This window comes from Lissotriton vulgaris, chromosome 5 (assembly GCF_964263255.1).
Source record: "Lissotriton vulgaris chromosome 5, aLisVul1.2, whole genome shotgun sequence".
Classification (NCBI taxonomy): domain Eukaryota; kingdom Metazoa; phylum Chordata; class Amphibia; order Caudata; family Salamandridae; genus Lissotriton; species Lissotriton vulgaris.
This window is the reverse complement of record NC_141693.1, coordinates 995,575,480-995,594,725: the sequence shown is the minus strand read 5'-3', so window position 1 is coordinate 995,594,725 and position 19,246 is coordinate 995,575,480. Positions and strand designations below refer to the sequence as shown.

The 19,246-nt window shown below is 48.2% G+C and overlaps 1 protein-coding gene across 1 annotated transcript in view; it reads right to left on the bottom strand.

Annotated features, from left to right (window-relative positions):
* Positions 1-8,854, bottom strand: part of HPS1 (HPS1 biogenesis of lysosomal organelles complex 3 subunit 1) — a 434,454-nt gene extending 425,600 nt beyond the window's left edge. Inside the window, exon 1 of the mRNA XM_086922604.1 lies at positions 8,771-8,854. The gene's annotated coding sequence lies outside the window, so the exon portion shown is untranslated. The remainder of the gene's footprint in view (positions 1-8,770) is intronic.
* Between the last annotated feature and the right edge of the window lie 10,392 nt (positions 8,855-19,246).

Sequence of the window (19,246 nt, the reverse complement as noted above, 5' to 3'; positions counted from 1 at the left end):
CCCCCAGTACACAGATCTGGCCCTAAATCCATCGCTTTTTTGTTCACCGGTCCTGTCCGGTCACCGCTCCTGTCCGGTCACCGCTCCTGTCCGGTCACCGCTCCTGCCTAATCACTGCTTCTGTCCAGTCACCTCTCCTGCCCCGTCACTTCTCCTGCCCCGTCACTTCTCCTGCCCCGTCACTTCTCCTGCCCCGTCACTTCTCCTGCCCCGTCACTTCTCCTGCCCCGTCACTTCTCCTGCCCCGTCACCTCTCCTGCCCCGTCACCTCTCCTGCCCCGTCACCTCTCCTGCCCCGTCACCTCTCCTGCCCCGTCACCTCTCCTGCCCCGTCACCTCTCCTGCCCCGTCACCTCTCCTGCCCCGTCACCTCTCCTTTCCTGTTGCCTTTCCTGCCCAGTCACTGCTCCTGCCACTGCCCCATCACTTTTCCTGCCCCATCACTTTTCCTGCCCCATCACCGCTCGTGCCCATTCACTGCTTCTGTCTGGTCAGCACTCCTGCACGATCACCCCTCCTGCCCCATCACTTCTCCTGTCCCATCATTTATCCTGCCCTGTTCACTGCTCCTATCCGTTCACTGCCCCTATCCGTACACTGCACCTGCCCGGTTAGCGCTCCCGCTCATGCCTAATCACCGCTCCGGCCCCGTCGCCGCTCCCGCCCCATCACTTCTCCTGCCCCGTCACCTCAACCTCCCTGTCGCCTCTTCTGTCCCGTCACTGCTCCTGCCCCGTCACTTTTCCTGCCCCGTCACTTCTCTTGCCCGTTACTTCTCCTGCCTGATTACCTCTCCGGCCTGGTCACCTCTCCTTTCCTTTCGCCTCTCCTGTCCTGTCACTGCTCCTGCCCAGTCACATCTCCTGCCCAGTCACCTCTCCGACCCGCTCACTTTTCCTGCCCCATCACATCTCCTGCCTGTTGCTCCTCTTGCCCGGTCACCTCTCCAGCCCCATCACCTCTCCTTTCCTGTCGACTATTCTACCCCGTCACTGCTCCTGCCCCGTCACTTCTCCTGTCCAGTCACTTCTCCTGTCCAGTCACTGCTCCTGCCCCGTCACCTCTCCTGCCCCATCACTTCTCCTTTCCTGTCACCTCTCCTGTCCCTTCACTGCTCCTGCCCCGTCACTTCTCCTGCCCCGTCACTTCTCCTGCCCCGTCACTTCTCCTGCCCCGTCACTTCTCCTGCCCCGTCACTTCTCCTGCCCAGTCACCTCTCCTGCCCAGTCACCTCTCCTGTCCCTTCACTGCTCCTGCCCCGTCACTTCTCCTGCCCCGTCACTTCTCCTGCCCCGTCACTTCTCCTGCCCCGTCACTTCTCCTGCCCCGTCACCTCTCCTGCCCCGTCACCTCTCCTGTCCCTTCACTGCTCCTGCCCCGTCACTTCTCCTGCCCAGTCACTTCTCCTGCCCCGTCACTTCTCCTGCCCCGTCACTTCTCCTGCCCCGTCACTTCTCCTGCCCAGTCACCTCTCCTGCCCAGTCAACTCTCCTGCCCCGTCACCTCTCCTTTCCTGTCGCCTCTTCTGTCCCATCACTGCGCCTGCCCCGTCACCTCTCCTGCCCCATCACCTCTCCTTTCCCGTCACCTCTTCTGTCCCGTCACTGCTCCTGCCCCGTCACCTCTCCTGCTCATCACCTCTCCTTTCCTGTCGCCTCTTCTGTCCCGTCACTGCTCCTGCCCTGTTCAGTTTGTGTACAACATTGACAGGCCTCACTCAATCCAGTGACATGATGTGAGAGGGTACAGAGAAAAATCTAGAAGTGAAAAACTGTACTCTGCGCAGTGAAGACAGACAGATGTCAGCTTTCAGTTACTTGCCTCAGAGCCTAAGCCTGGAAGTAACTGCATGCTGCCCGAGGGTCCGTGCAACAGCAGCTGAGGAGCAGTAGTGGACTGATGCTGGCAGCTGAAGCCAGGAAAGTTGGAAAAAAAACGTCTATGTTTGAGAGAGACAGTGAGTGCATGTGTGTGCGTTTGTGTGTGTTTGTGATTGTGTGTATGTGTGTATGTGTGAGAGACAGAAAGAGAGAGAATGTGTGTCTGTGTGAACATGTGAGCACGTGTGTTTGTGATTGAAAATCACACATTTCCGGCAATGGCATATGTAAAGTAATTCTTAGCAAAATTCTGGCACTGGCATACTAGATGTAATTGTTAACATAAGGGAATACACCCTATTCATATCAGGTGCACCAATTGACATACACAGTGTATCCACTGCGCATTTGAAATAAATGGGGTCCACGCCTGGGGAGTGTCAGGCTGCAGTGGCTTGGCACACCATTGGCTATTGAGCCAATCAGTGTAAAATTTGACCCCATATAATTCAAAATGTTCCCAGTGGAGAATATCCCTGAGCCCTTATAGCAGAAGTCTATGAATATGATTGAAACCTGCACTGCTACCATTGATGCTGTTCCTGATTGCTGTGCCTTTTGTACATAGTTGTGCCTTTTCATGTGGTGCTGTGGCTGGTATTGAGGCAGTAACTGGGCATTGGGGCTGTAATTGGACAGCATAGCATGGTTATCTGGAAAATGATATAACGTTGTGGGTATATGATAGCCACATCCTTGTTATAATTTCAGATATGTTGGAATATGTATAATAACTCAAACAGACTTGTACCTCCTTTAGCATTTTTGTTATTTTATCGACCAGGGATTTAATTTTGCTCTTCAGACCATAAGTTGCCACTTATTGTACACCTGCTGCTGAGCCAACATATGCCATGTCTGATTAATATTTTATGCAGAGGTTAGTAGGGAGGTCATCGAGGCGCTGGGTGTTCAAGTTAAATTTCAAGTTTATTTCACGTTTATTCAGACCATTGGTCCACAAACAATACAGGTCGCTAAAAAATTCATCCAACAAGTTAAACAAAACATTTCATTAACACACATAAAATCACCTAAAACGTATTTGATCTAAAAGCCCACAATTATCTGATCTAAAAATAGCTATTTGTTAAAACTCGTTAAAAAGATATAAAACTGCCTTCACTTTTTGCATATATTTCCCCATAGCCACAGCAATATCTAAGTGGGCCATTTCTGTCATTAATATCACAACCTGGGTCCTAGTTTTAATCTCATATTTCATAAAAATTGGTTTTAAAAATGTAATACGTAAATCCAAAAACTTCAGACAATCAAACAAGATGTGCAGCATATCACATTTGGACCCCAGAGAGCAAATGCAACTTCCCTCCTCATTAATCATAGCCCGCTTTACAGAGTTGTTAATATAACAAGAGTTTATCCCAATTCTTACCCTCAGAACCTCATTTCGTAATTTCGGTCAGGTAACTTATCAGTGTAGGGGAAGCATTGACCATTATTCCATGCATCGATCATAAAACAGATCGAAGTTTTACTTGCAAGATAGATTTTGTCCTGTGCATGCGATACTTCCTTCCCCGTCAACCTAAGTTACTTTTTATCGATATTAGCCACGGAGACAGTAGAGCATACATCTTATTGCATAACTTTGTTATTATCCCCCTGGTCTCTCTTGCCCATTTTAGTTCACTGTCCTGAATTTCATTTTTGCACCATTGTGATATTTTGGTTATTGCGCCTATTTCTAGGCGTTGCCAAGAGCGCAATAGGGCCATACCAACTTGCGTACTCCATGAAGTCAGGCCTAGTTCCAGTCTTACTGCCTGAACCATTGCTGACCGGGGGAGCATAAATAACTTTTTTAGGTTCTTACCTTCTTCCATATCCGTTTTCCTTACCACTTAGGAACAGCAAATCAGCACCATACAAAAATTGCAGGGGTACAATAGCCGCGTAGGCTATTAGCACTGGATTGTCGGTCATAGCACCATAGGCTTTATTGAACAATATCAGACCGCTAATCGAAGCAGAAGTTCCTAATTTAGATACCTCTAAGTGGGTATTCCATTTCAGATTCTGCTCGAACCATAACCCCAAGTATCTATACTCTGTTACTGATTCCACTTTTTCTGACCCAATCCACCATGAGAACTCAGCTTTCCTCCGGCCAAAGCTCAATGTTTTGGTCTTGTCCATATTTATCACGTTTTTTCCTTAAGCAGTAGTCATTAAATACATTTAGTTTTCTTTGCAAGCCAATCTCGGTCTGGTCCATAATCACCAGATCGTCAGCATAGAGTAAACATGCTATCTGCTTGCCATTTATTTTCGGGCTTGCCCCAATTGTATTCCCCAGCATTGATGGTAGGTCAGCTAGGAACAGGGAGAACAACAAGGGAGCTAATACGCATCCCTGACGCAGACCATTTCCAATTTCTATTTTCCCTGATAAACTGCCATCAATGTCTAAGATTATCTGTGCCCAGTTTTTAGTATGGAGCATTTGTAGCAGCCGCAGTATATCATTAGGAATTCCCTGACTAATTAGGGCCTCCCACAGCAGCTCCCGGTCGACTAGATCAAAGGCTGCACGGAAGTCAACAAAACAACAGAATAACCTACCCCGAGATTCCATTGACTTCCGTGCTATGGCCCAAAGAGCAAAACAATGATCAATTGTAGAATGGCCGGATTTAAACCCACCCTGTTCCGGGGGAATGATTTGGTTTTCCTCTGCCCAATCTTTTAATAAGTTTAATATTACTTTTACAAAGACTTTTTCCCCTCTATCCAGGAGGTTTATCAGCCTATAGTTTTTTGGTAATTTGTGGCTGCCCTTTTTATGAATAAGCCTTATAATTGCGCCTTTCCAGCTTTCTGGAACAATTCCCGTGTCCAGGATTACCAGGAACATCTTTACAAAAAACTCTGCCCACCATTCTGGACACGTTTTAATTATCATTGCCGGGAGGTTATCTGGTCCTGCAGCATGGGTGAGGTTCAAGCTAGCAATAGTCTCCGTTATATATCTTGGGGTAAAGTAGTCCTTTATATCGTCCCTCACCTGTGACCAAACTAAGGTTCCTGGTATTGATTGTGTCGGCCATCTTCCATAAATTTCTTCCAGAGAGCCTACCCAGTCATCTTCAGGGACCATACAGGCCAAGGAACCAGATTTTCCCCCCACACTCTCTTGGACTAATTTCCAGAACCCTCTTGCATCCTTGGATTCAATCACCTCCAACATATTTGCCCAGCATTTCTCTTCATACCTTCTTTTTTTGTTCCGAATTAATGTTTTATACTTTAACCTTAGTTGCTTAAGTGATTGGTATAGATCCACTTTGAACATGGCCCTTACTCTTCTCTCTTTCTGTCTTATCAGGGCCTTAGCTACCCTGCATTCTTCGTCAAACCAGGGTTTCCTATTTTTATTAACAACATAGCTACCCAGTCCTGACTTTTTTGACTTGAATTCCTTCTTGAGGGAATTTGCCAGCTTACCTAAGGTTTGTTCAAACCACGGAATTCCTGCATTAGGATGAATTCCTTCAGTTGGAATTGACTTTTGAATTAGCTTAAGCTTTTCTATCTGTTCATCTGATATACAGGTTGTTAGTCGTTTGGGGTAGTCCACATTGACCTGTTGGTCCCTATCTCTACTTTTACGTTTCGGTATGTGTATTTCTAACTTCAAAGGGAAGTGGTCACTACCTGTCATTTTCTCCACCTCAAAATTACTTATTTTATCGAAACACCAGGCCTGGCAAAATACGTAGTCAATTGGGCAGAGTTGCTGACCCCTCATAAAAGTCCTTCCCGCTGGCCGGTCTTGCTGAAATCTTCCATTTGCACATACCATGCCCAAGGATCCCATTAGCTGACTAAATGACTCATCCTGCTGTGAGAGTTCCCCCCTTGGAAAGATTGCGATTTCAATATTATGGGCTTCTAGCAATTCTTTGTGCCAACTGTCAACCTTTCTGGGATCTCTGAAATCACCTACTACTAGTATTAATCCTTCTGATACTTAGCGCAAGTTGACTCCAGATCTTCTTTCAGTTTACCCAGATTCTCCTTATATTCATGAGCCTTTCCCTTCTGTATATACACATTTATGATGCATATTCCCTCATATCGAGGATCTACCTTCTGCAATAAGATTCTGCAACCTAGTGCCCACTCACTAAGTAATTTTAGCCTTTCAGCCCGTCTAACTATCTGTGTGGAGATTAGCGTTAATTGACCCCCTGATGGCCTCCCAGATTATTTTTCCTTGCTGCTGGGTGTTTATTAAAGAAGTTCACGGCTCCTTAGTTGATGCGGTACGTCTCAATTGAAGTGGAATGCCTAGTACCAAGTTGAGTTGGCACCTCCCTAGGGCACTGCAAATAGAATTTGAAGCCATTCTCTTTTTATCGAATCTGGAACTGTCTTGATACAGCACCTTTAGTTCATTCCTGGGAATACTGTTATTTTTTTTCGATTCCCTCCACTCAAGCCGACTGCCCCCAAATAGCAGCGTTTATTCGGAGTGTCAGACCTGTGATAAGCCAGAGCCTGCCCATAATTTCTGAGCCATCAAAGATAACCAACAGCAACACAAATGGATTTTTGCTCTCCCTTTACTTTAGAAACATCTTTGTGGTGACAAGATGGGCTGCGTTTAACTTTCTACTCCACTGCATTCCTAAACTATTGCAAGAAAGTGACAGGCGATCTCAAACTCCTGTATATTGCCGCCCTCCCCCTTTTGCCGCCCTAGGCGGCTGCCTAGTCTTGCCTAATGGCAGAAACGGCCCTGATTGCGCCCGCACCAGGCTTTTTCTCATTTGCAAAGTTCGGTGCATGCGCACAGCTAGGCGGCCTCCACACCCCCGGGAATGACTGCTTCCTACAACCAGAATGGAAACAACATTCAGAGCAATGAAAACAAGTTCATTTGAAGCAAAGAACTGCTAACAAAAACTATGTCCAGCTATTGTAGATCTGGCAGCTTAAACAAAACAGCAACAAAAAACAAACAAGCATTGGCATAGCCAATAGGTCTCTCTTTTTGGACCCTATAAGTATTTAGTTATGCAGCAGAATATCCTTGGTGCAAAACATCAACTGTTGCATGGCTAAACAGCTCTAAAGTCCCAAATGCAAGACCTAATGGCTATGCCAATGCTTGTTTTAAAGTGCGGGTAGCACCACGGAGGGCATGGATGGAGGAGGAGGTAACAACAAGGTGGGTGCGAACAACATAGAAGACAGGAGCACAAAGAGGCCCAGGTGAGGGAGAAGCAACAGGCAAGAGTGACAGTGAGGTGGATTGGATGAGGAGAATCATGGGGAGAAAGCAATGCAGGGAAGAACTACACAAGCGTGAGTGCAACATTGATAGGGCGGGGGAGAAGAACAAAAAAAAATGAGAAACAACGCGGATCACGAGCAACAGAGAGCAACACGAAGTACATACAACCGGAGGAAAGAAGTATACAAAAGAGACAGTTGGAAAACGCATGCACTCTCATAGATAGCTTAACCTGAAAGAAACAAACATTGGCAAAACCAACAGGGTTCACCTACAAAAGAGGCTTTGACAATGAGTTTTCTAGCTATGTTGCACAGCAATGTGGCTACTGTGCTGCATGGCTGGAAGTACCAAAACATAAGTGCTATGATGCGGTCAGTGCTTTCCGTGTCATATTACGCTTTTTATAACTTTCTGAACGGCTGCTGTACAACATGGCTAAAAAACACACTGAAAGAGCCAAACAGCTCTCGCATATACAGCAGCTATTTGGCTTGTCAATGTTTTTTTGTGGTGGGAGGGGTGTAGTCGTGGGTGTCACAGGGCAAACAGCTGTAGGTATGGGGGACATGGGTGAAGTAAAAAAAAAAACGAAGCAAGAACCAAAGCAGGAGGGGGCACTGTGCAAGCACAACTGAGCATGCAATGATGCTGTTGGGGGACAACCAACAACGGGCAAGCATGGAAGAGAGTAATGGGGTACAAGCAACAACAATGACATGTGGGGGAGGGATACAAAAAAAATACCTTAATCCCAGAACAAGCAGCGGAAGGACACAAATCAAATATAGCAATCAGTAATTGGTCCATGTTCAATGGAAGGGAGAAATAAATTAAGAGAAAGTGAAACTGGCACACTCTGACCAGTTGGGAGCCAGCAAATTAGATTGACAGTGAAGCCAACGAATGGTAAGCAATGGGTGGGCCACAGAGGCCAACACAAAATGTCATGCAAGTGACGGTGCATGCACCAATACAATTTACAATTAGTATCCATCATATTCTGCAACGCGAGTTTAGTCAACAGGAATTTGAAATGAAGAATGAATATATAACTATCAATTATCGCCATGGCACTAGGATGACTTGCAATCAGTTTTGTGTTTTCAGCCAACAGGGGTAAGCATATTGTAAGCCCATGCATATCACAAAAAACTACAAGTCCCAGCATGCATTTTGCTGCTAGATGAAAACCCAGAACAGAATAATAAATCCCGTTTCCCTACAGTCACTGTCCACCCACCCTGTTTACACAAATGTGAAACATGGGGGCACACTTGTACATAATATATACTTGTTGGTTACCATTCATGTGTTGCTGTTAACACAATGCCTGTAGAAGAGATGACAAAACAGTGGCGAGCAGCGAAGAGCAAAGACAAAAGTGACGATCTGCGAAGACCGCAGTACAAATGTGAAGATCTGCCAGGGCACACACACTAAGCCACACTGTTGCAAGGGGAAGCCTCTCTACATTGTTGCAAGTTTACAGCGTTGCGATGTTGAAACCCGGTGCTTTGTAGACAGCGCACGCACAGCTATAACGCGAGCTTTTGGAGGAAAGAACCAGTTGCATGAAAGGAGTAAGAAGCGTTACCTGAATGGAATTCCAATTCAGTACACATACCTCTTCCTGTGCTTGGCCATCACATTTAGACTTGAGTTAACATTACAACTCGTTCTCCTCTTCCTGTTTGGCAGCATGTGACTGTGGCCCATGTGACTGTCACGGCTGTGGGCGGGGCAGAGACGCCTCTGTGGGCGGAGAGAGGGCAGCAGGCATCTTCAAAGTCTCTCATTCCAGTGTAAGAAAGAGGCGTGACGCGCTCTCTTTGATCTCACGGTTCCAAGGGGGCGGGGCTGGCGGATTCTTGGCTAAGTGGTGCTTTAATCAGCATTTAAGTGGAACAGTTCCACATTCTATAAATTCTAAACAAATACGTTTCTTTTTAATGAGGAGTAAGGGAGTTTGCAAGCATCCAATTTACATTTGTAAGCATCCAAGGTTTGGTAGTTAAGGGAATCGCACGTCTTTTGTTTCCAAATACAAGTAGCATTACTTGTTACTTAAGTGCAGAGAGTACTTATGTACTGCACAGCGCGTCCACCTGTTTTCTGAGGTTGAGGGGTCTATTGGGACTTTACTCGAAGTTCGAGTACTCCAATGTGCCCCACGTCAGTGTACATCTATACACGTAGTTCGAGTACATTCAATGTGCACTACATCCGGGACCGCCGTTTTTTTTTTTTAAAGGAAGGTTTGTACTGGAGCAAACATGGGGGTGCCTGTTGGCACTGATTCTCACAGATCGATACCGCCCTCATTTTATCTACTCAAAAATGTTTGCACGGGACACCTCTGAAGCTGGTTAGAGCACACACCCTAAATAAGGTCGCAAATCGTTCCGCCTATGCAGCTTAAAGATGCACTGAGCTTTTAAGGTATGTCCCTAGGTGTAAAAGGCTGTAATTCTAAAACGGTCCCAATAGTTAACCTGGCTTAGCGCGCAAATGAGTGATTCTGACCCCATTTGTTTTGTGAAGCATACACTTACGGGGGTGTTTAATTATGCCAGGGTAAAACAAATCAATCATCACTAAACACAGGGCGTCGCTGTGAATAGCGCAGCAGGTACAGTGCCATCCGGGACAAGGTGTCACCCCGATTAGTGTCTGTTTTTATTGCAAAACCTGGGGGCGGCTGCCTCAAATTCCTCACTTGACTCGGTATCCATGGTTCCATGACTACGCAACAGCTGTACCCCAATTCCCCAAACTTTGTTAAATAATACCGGCTGTCATTGTTAGGCCAGGCGAAGAACTCCGAGGCCATATGAGGACAGCTATTGCCCCCTTGCAATGGCTACTTCCTGCTGTGTGTTATGGATGGGGATCAGCCTGAATGCAGCACACCATTGTGTCTTTATATGGTGTAAATTATATGTACAACCACAGCCCCTGTTTCTGCTTTGCAGCGGGGAAGCGTTTGCAGACCTGAACAGCAGCATATGGCAAAGATGCATGAATGAATCCCTTCAGGTCATGGGTCCTCATAGAGTCTGGTCGTGCTCCCCCCGCACTAATCGCTATTCCTCACAGTCTCGTTTAGAGGTGGGTAGCTACTGAGCATCTGATAGCAGAACCAAAGCTGCCACCACCATTGAAACCCCTCTTGAACTAGAGGCCCTTATACCAGGGACCACTCAATACACATCAGTGATATCTCAGCAGGCACTTATTTTCCCTTCCCACGTCAGCCAGACAAGGCATGCCAGTACTGCAAGGGTAAATGTAAGACTGTCCTTGATGTGAAGGGAGAAATCCCTCTGCAAGTTTAAGATATATTTATTTTGCCTTTCAGCAAGACAAGGGCCTACTTTTAGGGTTTGTTGCTGAAACGTAAAAGAGAATTCTGAGCGGGACGAACAAATCATGGCAACCTCTTCAGCATTCAAACAGGTATAAAGTGCATCACATGGGTTACTTCATTTTCCATCAATCAATCAGTCAATATGAACTTTATTCGGATAAAAGACAGCATATCCATATAAAATACAAGTTAAAAAACATACATCAAAATAAATATGGACCTCCAATAATACAGTACGTAATTCATAATGAAGCAATCATTAAAATGATCAGCTAAAACATGTAATAAAATGCATGGAATTTAACAAGGTTGCATACTTCATTTTCATTACATAGATCCCTGCCTGGAAGTCAGTGAGCTCTGAGTGTGGCAGGTGGTCAACTCCCGGAGGTGGAGAAGATGGCCTTCACCAACAGAGAATTGGCAGGCCAGATGCAGAACAATAAAACAGTCCCCTAGTCTCCTTTCATTTCAACGGTTTGACATTCTCTATGGTGGAAAGTGATAAGAGCTAACTGCCACTTGTAGAAGTGTGGTTTTATTCACCCTTCTAGGTCCTCTTCCATTACTTTCTTCATTCTTTTACCTTCTGGCATCCTTCTGGTCTCCTGTTCTTCTGCAACTTTTCCCTTCCAATGCTTTCTGCTAAGAATGGAGTTAATTGGGGGTGGGACTACTGTTCTCAGATCAGGCAGGTGGGGTGGTGTTCGCTTTTATGGAAGATTAAAAGGACACATATCTAGTCATCACTGCAAAGAGCCTCTCTCAATGTCAGAGCAACAGTTGCCTCTCTTGTATGTAGTATGATCCTTTACGAGTAGCAGCACACCAGTGAGATGAACAGTCACAGAAACAGGAAAAGCAGGTGAATTCCTCCACATTGTTAATTCCTCTGTGTCCGTCACACAAAAATTCAAGCATCTATCGGCCTGCCAGAGATCTCTCTAACTTCATTGATATTCCTGCAGCAGAGAATGTAAATTGGGGTAGGGTGACAAGATTTGAAAATCGCAAAGTGGGACATAAACATGTAAATAGGACTACAATAGTGAATCAACTGAAGGCCAAATAATGACTTCATGGACAGTGCCCATCAGCAGAGAAATACAATGACGCAGTAAACGAATGAAAGCTATTAACTAATCCAACACTGGTACAAGTAGAACCTTGTCTCCCTTTCAATCAATCAATCAAAGCATTTATATAGCGCACTACTCACCCGGAGGGTCTCAAGGAGCTTGGGGAGGGGGGGTCCGCTACTGCTCGAACAGCCAGGTCTTGAGCTGTTTCCTGAAGGCGAGGTGGTCTTGGGTCAGGCGGAGGTGGGTCGGGAGGGAGTTCCAAGTCTTGGCGGCCAGGTAGGAGAAGGACCTTCCTCCTGTGGTGACTCTTCGGATGCGGGGGACGGCGGCGAGGGCGTGGCCGGTCGATCGAAGCTGGCGTGTGGGATTGTAGAAGTTGAGGCGGCTGTTGAGGTATCTTGGGCCTTGGTTGTGTAAGGCTTTGTGTGCGTGGGTGAGGAGACGGAAGGTGATTCTCTTGTTGACCGGGAGACAGTGCAGGTCTCTCAGGTGTCCGGAGATGTGGCTGTGTTGGGGGATGTCGAGGATGAGTCTTGCTGAGGCGTTCTGGATCCGCTGGAGTCTCTTCTGGAGTTTGGCAGTGGTTCCGGCGTATAGGGAGTTGCCGTAGTCCAGTCGGCTGGTGACGAGGGCCTGGGTGACCGTTTTCCTGGTCTCGGTGGGGATCCACCGGAAGATCTTACGTAGCATGCGCAGGATGTTGAAGCACGACGAGGAGACGGCGTTGACTTGTCTGGTCATGGAGAGGGAGGAGTTCAGGATGAAGCCCAGGTTGCGTGCGTGGTCTGTTGGTTTGGGTGCGTTGCCCAGGGCGGGGGGCCACCAGGAGTCGTCCCAGGCGGAGGGCGAGGAGCCCAGGATGAGAACTTCTGTCTTGTCTGAGTTCAGTTTCAGGCGGCTGTTCATCATCCACATGGCTACGTCTGTCATCCCTTCGTGTAGGTTGGCTCTGGCGGTGGCGGGGTCGTTGGTGAGGGAGAGGATCAGCTGGGTGTCGTCGGCGTAGGAGATGATGTTGAGGTTGTGTTGGCGTGCGATGGCCGCAAGGGGGCTCATGTAGACATTGAAGAGGGTGGGGCTGAGCGAGGAGCCTTGAGGAATGCCGCAGATGACTTCGGTGGCTTCTGATCTGAACGGGGGGAGGCGGACTCTCTGTGTCCTTCCGGCAAGGAAGGAGATGATCCATTCTAGTGCCTTCTCCTGGATTCCGATGATGCTGAGGCGCTGCACTAGGGTGCAGTGGCAGACAGTGTTGAATGCGGCGGAGAGGTCCAGGAGGATGAGGGCCGCTGTTTCTCCGTTGTCGAGAAGGGCTCGGATGTCATCGGTGGCTGCGATGAGGGCGGTCTCGGTGCTGTGGTTGACCCGGAAGCCAGACTGCGAGAGGTCGAGGGATCCGTTCGTCTCGAGGAAGGCGGCCAGCTGCTTGTTGACGGTCTTCTCGATGACTTTGGCCGGAAACGGGAGGAGCGAGATGGGGTGGTAGTTTTTGAGTTCGGTGGGGTCCGCTGATGGTTTCTTCAGTAGTGCGCTGAGTTCGGCGTGCTTCCAGCTCTCCGGGAAGGTAGCGGTGTCGAAGAAGGTGTTGATGATGTCCCGCAGATGGGGTGCAATGACAGAAGACGTGGTGAGGGCAGGGGTCGGTAGGAGATCCGGAGTGGATGGAGTTCATCGTGCGGATGGTGTCTTCGGTGCTGATCGGGGTCCAGGCGCGGAGGGTGGTGGTGGGGGGCGTTGGTTGTGTGCTGAAGCTGTTGTGTATGTCTGCGATCTTGTTGTGGAAGTAGGAGGCGAGGGAGTTGCAGAGGTCTTGTGATGGGGTGATGTCGTTGTTTCCGGCGTTGGGGTTGGAGAGCTCTTTAACGATGTTGAAGAGTTCCTTGCTGTTGTGTGCGTTGTTGTCCAGTCGATCCTTGAATGCAGTTTTCTTGGTGGCGTGGATCAGTTGGTGGTGTTTTTGGGTGCCGAGCTTGAGGGTGGTCATGTTGTCTGGTGTTGGGTCTCTCCGCCAGGCTTTCTCGAGGGCTCAGCAGTTCTTCTTGGAGCTCTTGAGTTCGTCGGTGAACCATGGGGCTTTCTTGCTGCCGGGTCTGCTAGGCGGGGTCCTCAGAGGGGCGAGGTCGTCTGCGCAGTTGCTGATCCACTTCGTGAGGTTGTTTGCGGCGTGGCTGGGGTTTGCTGCGCTGGTGGGAGGGTTCTGGCTCAGGGAAGCGGCGAGCTGGTCGGCTGTGATCTTGTTCCAGCTTCTGCGTGTAACCTGTTGCTGGTGGATCGTGGTCCTTCTGAAGCTGAAGTGTACGCAGCTGTGGTCCATCCAGTGGAGTCCGGTGGCGTGGCTGAAGGTGATGTCCTTGCTGGATGAGAAGACGGGGTCGAGTGTGTGTCCGGCGTAGTGGGTGGGGGTGGTCACCAGCTGCTTGAGACCGAGGTTGGCGAGGTTGTCCAGCAGGGTGGTGGTGTTGCGGTCGTTGTTGTTCTCCAGGTGGAAGTTGAGGTCCCCGAGGAGGATGTAGTCAGCGGAGGGGAGGGCGTGCGGGCTGATGAAGTCGGCGATGTCTTCGCTGAATTGTGTGCGTGGTCCTGGGGGTCTGTAGATGAGGGTGCCTCTGAGGGTGGTCTTGGGGTCGGTGTGGATCTGGAAGTGCAGGTGTTCGGCGGTTTTGAGGGTGTCGTCGGTGTTGGTTGTGATGCGGATGGTGTTCCTGTGGATGATGGCGATGCTTCCTCCCGTCTGGTTGCCGCGGTCCCTCCGGGTGATCTTGTATCCGTCTGGGATGGCGATGTCGGGCGCTGAGGAGGCGTTCATCCAGGTTTCCGTGAGGAAGGCGACGTCTGGGGATGTGGTGTCGAGGAGGTTCCAGAGTTCGATGGCGTGTCTGTGGACGGAGCGGGTGATGAGCAGGATGCACTTCAGGTGGTTGCTGCTGGTGCTCGGCTTGGGGGGTGCTGGTGTACTGCAGGTCCGGATGCAGGTGAACTTGCAGGAGTGGCAGCTGAAGGGTCCGTGGGTGCGTCTCGGGGTGGCTCGGTAGCATCCCTGGATTCGGCCGGCGTTGAGTGCGTTGAGGTCGGTGGCGTTGTAGGTCCTGCGGGTGGGCTGGTGTCTGCGGGGACCAGGGGTTTGGGTGCTGTGCGCGGTCCAGGCGCGGACATGTGTAGACGGGCTTACCTTTGGCGCACCTTCGGCGCTCAGTCGGCACTCCCGCTGCGTGCGTCCGCTGCTCGGTTGCTCAGGGGGCCTCATAAGTCAGGAGCCGGGAGGGCGGGTCAGCTGGGTGGCGGGAGCGGGGCGGCGAATGGGCTGGTGGTGGGCGGGGCCGCAGGGAGGCAGCAGCGGGAAATCTGCTCAGGCGGGCGGCTCAGCGGCGGCTGTGTCGCTCAGCAGGCAGCGGAAGGCATCAGGAGCAGGAGGGGTGACCCGGCCTAGGGAAAGGCACAGTGGTCACTCCAGAACCCACACTGCGGTCCCCTTAAGTCAGGTGCCGGGAGGGCGGGTCAGCTGGGTGGCGGGAGCGGGGCGGCGAATGGGCTGGTGGTGGGTGGGCCGCAGGGAGGCAGCGGCGGGAAATCTGGTCAGGCGGGCGGCTCAGCGGCGGCTGGGTCGCTCGGCAGGCAGAAGAAGGCGTCAGGAGCAGGAGGGGTGACCCGGCCTAGTGGAAGGCACAGTGGTCCCTTTGTGTTTAATTGATGATCTCTGAAAATGGGGACACACAACAGAACAAAAGAAAACAAGAACCTTGCAGAAACACAGAGATAAAAGACATAGAACAACAAATTTGAAAGCTGCAATGTGCCTGGCTAAAAAAAAAACGCCAAACAAGACAAACTTCGCCTACCGAAAATGAATACATTATACAAGTCAGCTATCAAAAAAGCAAAGAAAATGTACTATTTAGACAGAATTCAGAATGCTAAATGTGCAAATAAAGAATTCAATAAAATACTCAATGAATTACGTAAACCAAATTGCCTAAAAGGAACTTATCCCGAAAATCAAGATTTCACAGAGAAACTGGCAAATCATTACACGGACAAGGCAGTCACGTTGAACTCATACTTAAAACAGAGACAAAGCACCAGCACTTACCCTTTTACAAAAAAACAATCAAAAAATACTCTAACCCAGCTTCTCTGTTCCTTCCAACAAATTTCACACAATGAATTTATGGACCTGGTCAAAAGAAGCAGACCCGTGTCCACCTCAAATTTTCAAGACAATTCTTCTAACAACCTCTACTGCCACTCCAGTAAGAAGAATCATCAACTATTCCTTAACTACCAGAATATTTCCAGAAGAACTCAAAAAGTCGTACATACGCCCTTTACTGAAGAAAACAAACTTAGACCCGTTGAACCCTGACAACTACAGACCCATTACAAATGGACCTTTCCTGGGCAAACTGATAGAAAGAGCAGCGTTCGCCAGATGTCCAAATTCATGGAAGAGAATGCCATACTTTCAGTCTTCCAAACAGGATTCCGTCCAGGAAGAGGCACAGAATCTGCTTTCCTTGCCATCTGGGATGAGCTGAAGAACACAGTTGACCACTACGGGGTTGCTGCGCTACTCCTCTTGGACCTCTCAGCTGACTTTGACATGGTTGACCATGGCACTCTGTTACAAAATTCTACTAATTCGGCATAGAGGGGACTGCTCTAGACTAGATCTAGTCCTACCTTCAAAACAGAACTAATGTCATCCATACCCCATCTTTCTCCCCTAAACCCTACTCCACAAAAGCAGGGGTCCCTCAAGGCTCAATCATCTCGCCCATGCTTTTCAACATCTACATGAAGTCATTACCGGGACTGATCAATCAATTTCACCTCACGTGCTATAACTATGCAGATGACACACAAATTATCCTTTAACTGGAATGCCCCAAAGAAATTGGAAACTCACCAATTTTTAGTTGTCTCAGAGCTGTGGATCAGTGGATGACTTGGAGCCATCTCAAATTGAATGCTTCCAAAACGGAAATATTCATGTGTGGTGATTGGAAACCTTATAACCAGCTTGCCGCCTGGCCTGATGAATTGGGATCACCGCCTAAAGTATAGAAGGAAGTAAGAAACCTCGGAATGACCATGGACTCGAAGCTATCGATGAATGCCCAAGTAGAGAAACTAGCAAGATCAAGCTTTGTTACTATAAAAACTAAGTGATGAATCCTCTCCTATTTGGGATTTCCACACAAGGTCCAAGATACCATCTCCATTGTTCTGTCCAAACTTAATTATGCAAATAGCCTCTACCATGGATCACCTTTAATGACCATGAAAAGACTACAATAGATTTAGAAATCGGCTGCCAGACTACTCTTGCATATCAAAACGTGAGACCACATCTCCCCTGCCTTGAAAGCCCTGTATTGGTTACCAGTTGCCAGAAGTTCCATGTTCAAGCTGCTTTGTATCACCAACAAAGCGATACGTGGAATGGGACTACTCTTCATCAGGAATAAAATCACCAAACACATTCAACAAAGGAACCTCGGCTCTAGAGTGGTACTTCGCCTCAAAATCCCAAAATACAAGAAAAAAACATGTGTGGCACATCCTTCTCTGTTCAAGCAGCCAAACTATGGAATTCTCTATCCCCAACATAAGATTCATGGACAACCATTTTCAGAAAACTACTCAAGAATTGTCTCTTCTCCACATAAACACCTGAGGTTCTGTGAATTCTGAACCCGTTTTATAAAGGTCATGGTTTTGTTACGAATTTGATAGTAGCGAACCGTAACTAGCGAGTGCGGCATGTACGAGTGATTTTGCCATGCTAGACCGATGGATTCACTATGTATTTAGAGATTTCGTTCTGAACCCTCGGGTTCCATTTTGTGTACAGCAGCCATTTTGTGGTTGCCCTCACATAGGCCGATGACTACGGCCGAACGAGTCTTTTTGTACACGTATGCTTTAGCTGACTCCTAGGTGACCTGAGCGAACTGACCCCGTTGCCTGAAGCTAGCCTTGCTAAGCCAGTTCCTTGTCCGGTAGTTGATCGAGATAGGGATCAAAGAACAGGACATTGTTGAGTTTATTGCACACGCACACACCCCTTATCCTGCTTCTCATCTGTTTCTGTTCCTTCTTTTATGGTCTGTTTATAATATGGGTTGTGGTCTTTTATTATGGGTTTGTCCGGCCTGTCCGAGAAAGAATGTTGGGCTTTCCCGTTTAATTGATGGTGGGCTGGACAACTGAAAAGTGGGTTTGTCGACATGCGATACCTCTTGTAATGATGCTTATGATTGGACAAACTGTAATTAGTGGGTGTTTGTCAGGAATGTGATTTTTAGCATAAAAGACGATGTCTCGCTCTACGAAAATTGAGCAGTTTCTGACAAACCTACTTGTGTCGTACTTCGTAGATTTCTGTTCCTGGTTGCAGCCAATAAATTTGATCTTTGACGTCACCGAGAAGTATCCCGTGTCTCTGTATTCAAAGACAGGTGAACTCGAAGACTTTGGGCGTTTCCCCTGGCGCTGCTGGGTTCTAAAACCCGGTTCTTCAGTTGGCGCCCAATGTGGGGCGACTTCAGTGGTACCGGTCCAAGCCTGAAGATTGCGAGGAGCTTCGTGTGGAAATTCTGGAAGACGGCCCCCACTTCATCGACCCCGGCATGTCGAACGTGGACTGAAGGTTTTTGCTGCGAGGCTTCCCGCTTTCCGACGGCTACGAAATACTGCTGCCCTGACTGTCGCCCTATCTTGGACCATTCGTGACGATTTGTAGAGCGAGACGATACACGGGTCTTCTGGTGATGTGATCGATACTTCAGTTAAGTATAAGTGGAGCGCTCCCAGTCCTTAGTTTTGGGTTTCCTTCGGGATCTTTGATTTGGAACTTGCAAGTGCCAAAGCCGAGGGACTCGTATATTTGCGAGACTATCGTTTTTGGTAATCCCTTGAAGTTTGAAGCTAGATCAGTGAGAGAAGATGCCTGGTCTTAGCAGACTTGGAAAGATATTTTGTTGTAGTTGTAATAGGGATTCCCGATTGGAGGATTCGTGTCTGTTACCTCCGGTTGGAAGTCCGACTTATGAGCTCTATTCTAAACATGGTGTGGGCCCCATTACGTATAATACATTGTGGGTCCGATACACTAGGAAAGAAGGTGTTTTAAAATGGCCCCAACATGGTAGCTATGACACAGAGATTTTAGATAATCTGGAAGTTAAACTATTTAAGAAGAAAGCCCGGCCGGCGATGTTTGACTCTTTCCGCCTCTGTCGTAAGGAAGCCAAACAGAGAGAAATTAAACAAGCAAAGAGAGATAAAAGAGAGAAGGGTATATCGATAATGCAAGCTGCTAGGCAGTTTAAAGATAATGAAGAAGATCAAGCGAGTGAAGAGTTGCATAGGCAATGTAAAATGGCCATCGATAAATGTTATCCAGCCTTGTCACCTCTTCTCCAAGGTGCAACGAAGGACTCTGAAAAGGATCCTTTGATGTCACATTTGTTAAGTTTGCCACCACCTTATGTGCAGAGTGCTACAGCACCTCTGCAACCTTTAGTTGCGCAACCTCCAGCTGTTCAGCCTCTTGTTGTTGCACAGCCGCCAGCTCCTCTTCTGCTGGTTCCTCCTCCTTTGGCGCATTCTCCTCTAGGGCCGCAGACTCTGCTAACAGTTCCGCCTCAAA